Here is a 6,000-nt window from a genome sequence, read left to right on the forward strand (position 1 = left end):
GTTTCCCGTCGGCAGGCGAGGGTTCTACACTCAACCACCAATGCACGCATGGCTGCAGGCTGCACGTGAAGCGTTGGATACAAGTCTGGAACATGCAGTCTGGCAGAGTTCCTGTGATAAGCCTGCGCAGTCCACAACCGCGTGCTTCCTGTGGGTGACGAAACGAGTGGGTCAAGCAAGGTCTTGAAATTCACTGAGATTCGAAATCACTTCACACCGCCACTCTAAAATGGTCAAATAAATAAGAGCTGTAGTTACCAGGCAGAGTTTACTTTTTTCAGAAATGATGTAAGAATCCAGCCCGATGTGCACGTCTAAGATTTCACGGCATGCGACGAATTTCCTTTAAGCTGCCACCTAATTTCTGCTCAACCACAGAATTGGAGATTTATACTATTTTTCTTTGCATGTATCTATCTATCTCTGTCTGCGTTTCTTCACTTTCGCTGTTGATTCCTAATGGACTTATCAGGCTTCCTTCAACAGCCAGGTCTGCAAACCCGGGATGGGAAAAGGCTGTCGGTTCTTCGTCCAATTGTTGGATTTCGACGGGTTGAGTTTTGCTATTTTCCGTCTCCGTTTTCGGAAAATATAAACCGAGATGGGATTTCCCCTGCTCGGGTCCCGTCACCTGCGGATAATGGGAATGAACCCCATCTATCATCCGGTCCTAATATCTGTATTCTCATTGTTTAACAATAAAATTACGGGGTTACAGTTATTTTCAGGACACATTTTAGAAATTCAGACTTATTCGAAAACTAGAAGCACGTGGGATTAAAGGGCCGGTGGTAACGTGGGCAAGTAATAGGCTGGGGGATAGGAGGCAGAGAGGAGTGGTGAACGGATGTTTTTCTGACTGGGGAGAAATATGCAGTGGAATCCCCCAGGGGTCGGTATTAGGACTATTGCTTTTCTTGTTATATATAAATGTCTTGGATGTGGGAATAAGGAATACAATTTCGAAGTTTGCGGATGATACAGAACTTGGCAACGTCGTAAATAGTGAGCATGATCATAGCAGACTTCAGGAGGACATGGACAGACTGGTGAAATGGGCGGTCACGTGACAGATTTAACGCCGATCAGTGTGAAGTGATGCACTTTCAGAAGAAGAACATGGAGAGGCAGTATAATCTAAATGGAACAATTTATGGGGGGTTGCAAGAGCAGAGGAACCTGGGGGTTCATATTCAGAAAACAGGGCAAGTTGATAAGGCGGTTAAGAAAGCATATGGGATGCTTCGCTTTGCAAATAGGGGCATTGAATACAAAAAATGGAAATCTTACTAATCCTTACAAATCAGTGTTTAGGTCTCATCTGGAGTATATTGTACAGATCTGGGCACCACACTTTAGGATGAAAAGGGATTGAAGAGGATTCAGAGCAGGTTGACCTGGATGATACCAGGGATGAGGGACTTCAGTTATTTGGAGAGATTGGAGAAGCTGGGATTGTTCTCCTTACAGCAGAGATGGTTAACGGGAGACCTAATTGAGGTATTCAAAATAATGAGGGGTTATGAAAGAGCAAGTAGGGAGAAACTGTTTCCTCTGGCATGTGGGTTGGTAACCAGAGATCATAGATTTAAAATAATTGGGAAAATAACTAGAGGGGAATTGAGGAGAATTTTTTTCACACAGAGGGTTGTTAAGATCAGGAACGCACTTCCTGAAAGGGTGGTGGAAGCCGATTCCATGGGATCATTCAAAAGGCAATTGGACATAATTGAAGAGGACTAATTTGCATGATTATTGGGAAAAACCTGGGGTATGGGTCTAATTTGGACAGGTCTTCGAAAAAGCCGACACTGGCACGACGGCCGAATGGCCTCCTTCTGTGATGTAAGATTCTATGATTCTATGATTACCTTCTGAATCATTGCAATTGAAGCTATTCATTGTTGAGCAACCAAGAAAATTATAACCGTGATATTCGGCTTCTCCATTCCCTTATGAATATCGCAGATTATAATGTCCAGGCGGGGGTGGGTCTGAATGGGGGATAGAGTGCGGAGATTGGAATGGAAGCCCATCAGAATGAACTTGGTCTCATCAGTTTTTGTTATTTTTCCGATCAGTTGCCCGAAGCAGGCGGTGAACCTTTTTCTCGAGAGAGGATCGTCATTTCAGTTCAGAAGGAAAAAGGTATCAAGAAAATCGCGTAAAACGCACACAGAATGATCCGGGACTTACAGCACATCCCTTTTAAACAGACACAGACACGAAATGATCCGGACATAAATCATAATTATGGGACGTAAGTTTCTCTTACGTTGACCATAAGATTTACTCATTTTACAATGACACCAATGTACACTCTGATATTTCGCGATCTCACAATCTCACAATCTCAACACCTTCCTGGAAGGAACTGTTGCTGATTTCAGCAAACAATGCAAAACCCTCCGTCTGCCGTTTCGAGAAGGATGGGACTTTCACCAGACCTTCTGGGTGGACTGAATGGGAGAAACAAAACTTAAACGCAATAACGACGAAGATGGGATTCGAACCCACGCGCGCAGAGCACAATGGATTAGCAGTCCATCGCCTTAACCACTCGGCCACCTCGTCGCATGCAGAAATATGCGAAACCCCCTTTATTCAAAATTAAAATTCTGGCTATGTTGCCAATCTGAAATAAAAACTGTAAATGTGTATATCCTCAGCAGGTCAGGCAGAATCTTTCGACATAGAAACAGAGTTAACGTTTCAGGTCCACGACCATCACATGAGTATTCCAACTCACTCAACTTGCGCCTTGTAAATGGTTGAACGGCTTTAGGGAGTTAGAAGGTGAGTCACTTGGCGCAGAATATCCAGCCTCTGACCTGCTCTTGTCGCCACAATATTTATGTTGCTGGTCCAGTTAAATTTCTGGTTAATGATGACCACTAGTATGTTGATGGTGGGGGATTCGGCGATGTTACTAACGAATCCCCACAGAAGAGATTTACTGTAATGATTCCAGGGATGAGGGGTATAAGTTTCATGAATAGATTGGAGAAGCTGGGGTTGTTCTGCTTGGAACAGAGACGGTTACGAGGAGATTTGATAGAGGTATTCAAAATTATGAAGGATCTAGACAGAGGAGATAGAGAGAAACTGTTCCAATTGGCGGAAGGTTCAAGGACCAGAGAACATAGATTTAAGGTGTTTGGCAAAAGAACCAAAGGTGATATGAGGAAAAACTTTTCGACACAGCGAGTGTTTAGGATCTGGAATACACCGCCCGAGGGGGTGGTGGAGGCAGATTCAATCATGGTCTTCAATAAAGAACTGGATAAGTATTTGAAACGAAAGAGAATACAGGGCTACAGGGAAAGGATGGGGGAGTGGGTCTGTCTGGATTGCACTTGCAGAGAGCCGGCACGGACTCGATGTGCCGAATGGCCTCTTTTCGTGCTGTGACCTTTCTATGATTCTATTCTATTTGTGGGAGGCGATGCGAAACGACCGGAGCGTGGCGTAAATCGACCTGCTCATGTACATTCCCTGATAATAAATCCTTGTGTGATGCAAAGAAGAAATTCATAATTATGGTACATATCTTTTGTATTATACTGACAATAAGAGGTACTCGGTTCACCAGGGCGCCATTGTGCACATTGATTGATACTTCGCCGAGATGACACCTTACAGTCCCAACACCTCCGTCCAAGAAACAGTTGGGTGGCAATCCAGACTTCGCTGAATTGTGCCAACAGGTGTCAATCAGCAATGCGGAAAAGCACTTCCGATCAAAGAAGGGTTTTTGGTGAGGCGGCGAAAATGGAAGGGTCGACAAATTCTGGCAGCAGTAAGATTCGAACCCTCATAATTCAGAGGTGGAAACCAGCATCTGAAACAGCGCAGTTATTCACGCACATGGTGAGCCATTCAGATCGGATGCCAAAGCTCATACAACTGAAACGTTTCCTCTGGTTCTTTCTCCACAGGTGCTGCCTGACCTGCTCAGCGTTTTCAGCATTTTCTGTTTTCATTCCTGTGATTTAACAATGGCTGTTTTCCTGAAAACACCCAATTTGACCCAAGGACAAAGCTCGCACTTTACTTTCCTCACGCGCTTAAAGTCTGCCGTTTCCGAACTAAATCTCCTCCACGCCGAGCTTTCAAAGGACCTTTCGCTCACGGCCAACCTTCTGTAATCGACACTTTTTCACCATTGCCGCTCTTTTCATTTCTCCTCATTCCTTTTCAATCGGACATTTCCACAGACCTATTAAGATCAAGCGGAACATTTCCGACTTTCCTGCACCGCCCAGATTGCCAAAAATGCACATTTCAGCCGTCTTTCGCAGCTATGTAGCGCCGCCCGTCTCTCCCGCACATCAACTGCTCGGGGAAAAGCGCCAACGACCATGAAAACAAAACCCAGTTCTTCAGTTAACATCCCCCGTGTCACAAGATACCCCATGGAAATTTCACGGAAAAGTATGCGCTGTCCTACCGAATGCCAGCCCTGCTTTCTTAGAGCTTGTCTCTGGAGCAGATCGAAATGTATCGACTGGTTTCAAGGCACAAATGAACATTGATGCGAACGGGACATGTGCCCCCGAGAAACAGCGGTCGATGGAGAGCAAACTTAAAGCCGGAAGAATGTGAAAGTGAATGTTAGATTCGGCAAGGCCGCAGGAAAGTCTCAATGAAATAGACCATGATCGTAGAAGGAAGGAAAAGCTGGAAGAAGCGGCAGGTCTGAATTGTGGATCATCCAGCAGAGACACATGGAGAACAAAAACAGGATAAAGACAAAGGTGCTGGGGCAGAAAGAAAAAGCACGAAATAAGAGGAATGAAAAGAGAGTGAAAGAAAGAATGGGAGAGAGGGAGGTGAAAGAAAGAAAGAGAGAAAGAAAGATAGAAGGGAGAAAGAAAATCAAGCGTGCAATATTCACCCCGCAAACGGGCGCTGCTCCCAATCGGCTACACTTCGCCCCACAGACCCTCATCCCATTCATACCGTCCTTCAATACACTGTCAATGTTGTGCAGTGAAACAGAGAGTTTAAAGGCATAAAGACACACACACCATCCTACAATACACTGCCAATGTTGTGCAGTGAAACAGAGAGTTTAAAGGTATAAAGACACACACACCATCCTAAAATATACTTTCAATACCTGTGCAGAGAGACAGAGAGTTTAAAGATACAGAGATACTTACATACTATCCTACAGTACACATTAAACATCCGTGCAGTGAGTCAGAGAGTTTACAGGTATAGAGACACTCACCGCGTCCCACAATACACTTTAAACCATGTGCAGTGAGACAGAGCGTTTAAAGATATAGAGAAATTCACCTTCTTTTTTCAAAAGTGGTACATCCCAGAAGCAAGAGAGAGCGTGGGTCAGTCTCCCTCTCCTGATAGAGCTGAGGCTTGTCAGTCAAGAGTCCCCTCCTCCGTGTATTGGCCGTGGAGGAAGTGCAGAGTAGATTTAATAGAATACCTTCAGCCTGACCGAGGTTAGGCTGACTGGCCTGTAATTACTTGATCTATCCTTTTCTCCCTGTTTATACAACAGTACAACTTTAGCAGTCCTCCAATCCTTCGGCATATCACCTGTGACCAGGGAGGATTGGAAAATGATGACCAGAGCCTCCGTTATTTCCTTCCTTGCTTCTGTTAACAGCCTGGGATATATTTCATCGGGGTCGGGAGATTCAGGTGGAGTGATCTGGGAATTCATTTTCCTCTTTGAAAAGATTTTCACCGCAGGTCAAGATCACAAGTCTCGGTCCAAATTAGGACGACTTCCGGGTTTGAACCTCAAATCGTGAATTATACCCTGACCTCAACGAGTCCAAAAACGAGAACGTGTCTTCAAGTTAACCCGTTGCTGACACATTCTATGAGAGGTCTGACTGTACAATGAAAGGGCGTTTTAGAAGAGTCAATCTGATATCAGTTTCCTCCTCAAACCTGAACAAATACCAATTCCAAAGTGCCATTTTGTCGCTTAATTCCACAAATTAGGTAAAAATAAGTAGTTGCACA

The 6,000-nt window shown here is 44.6% G+C and overlaps 1 non-coding gene across 1 annotated transcript; it reads right to left on the reverse strand.

Annotated features, from left to right (window-relative positions):
• Nucleotides 1–2,492: 2,492 nt before the first annotated feature.
• Nucleotides 2,493–2,574, reverse strand: trnas-gcu (transfer RNA serine (anticodon GCU)). Its single transcript has one exon. It is a non-coding gene; the product is annotated as a tRNA-Ser (tRNA).
• Between the last annotated feature and the right edge of the window lie 3,426 nt (nucleotides 2,575–6,000).

Source organism: Heptranchias perlo, unplaced genomic scaffold, assembly GCF_035084215.1.
Source record: "Heptranchias perlo isolate sHepPer1 unplaced genomic scaffold, sHepPer1.hap1 HAP1_SCAFFOLD_73, whole genome shotgun sequence".
NCBI lineage: Eukaryota > Metazoa > Chordata > Chondrichthyes > Hexanchiformes > Hexanchidae > Heptranchias > Heptranchias perlo.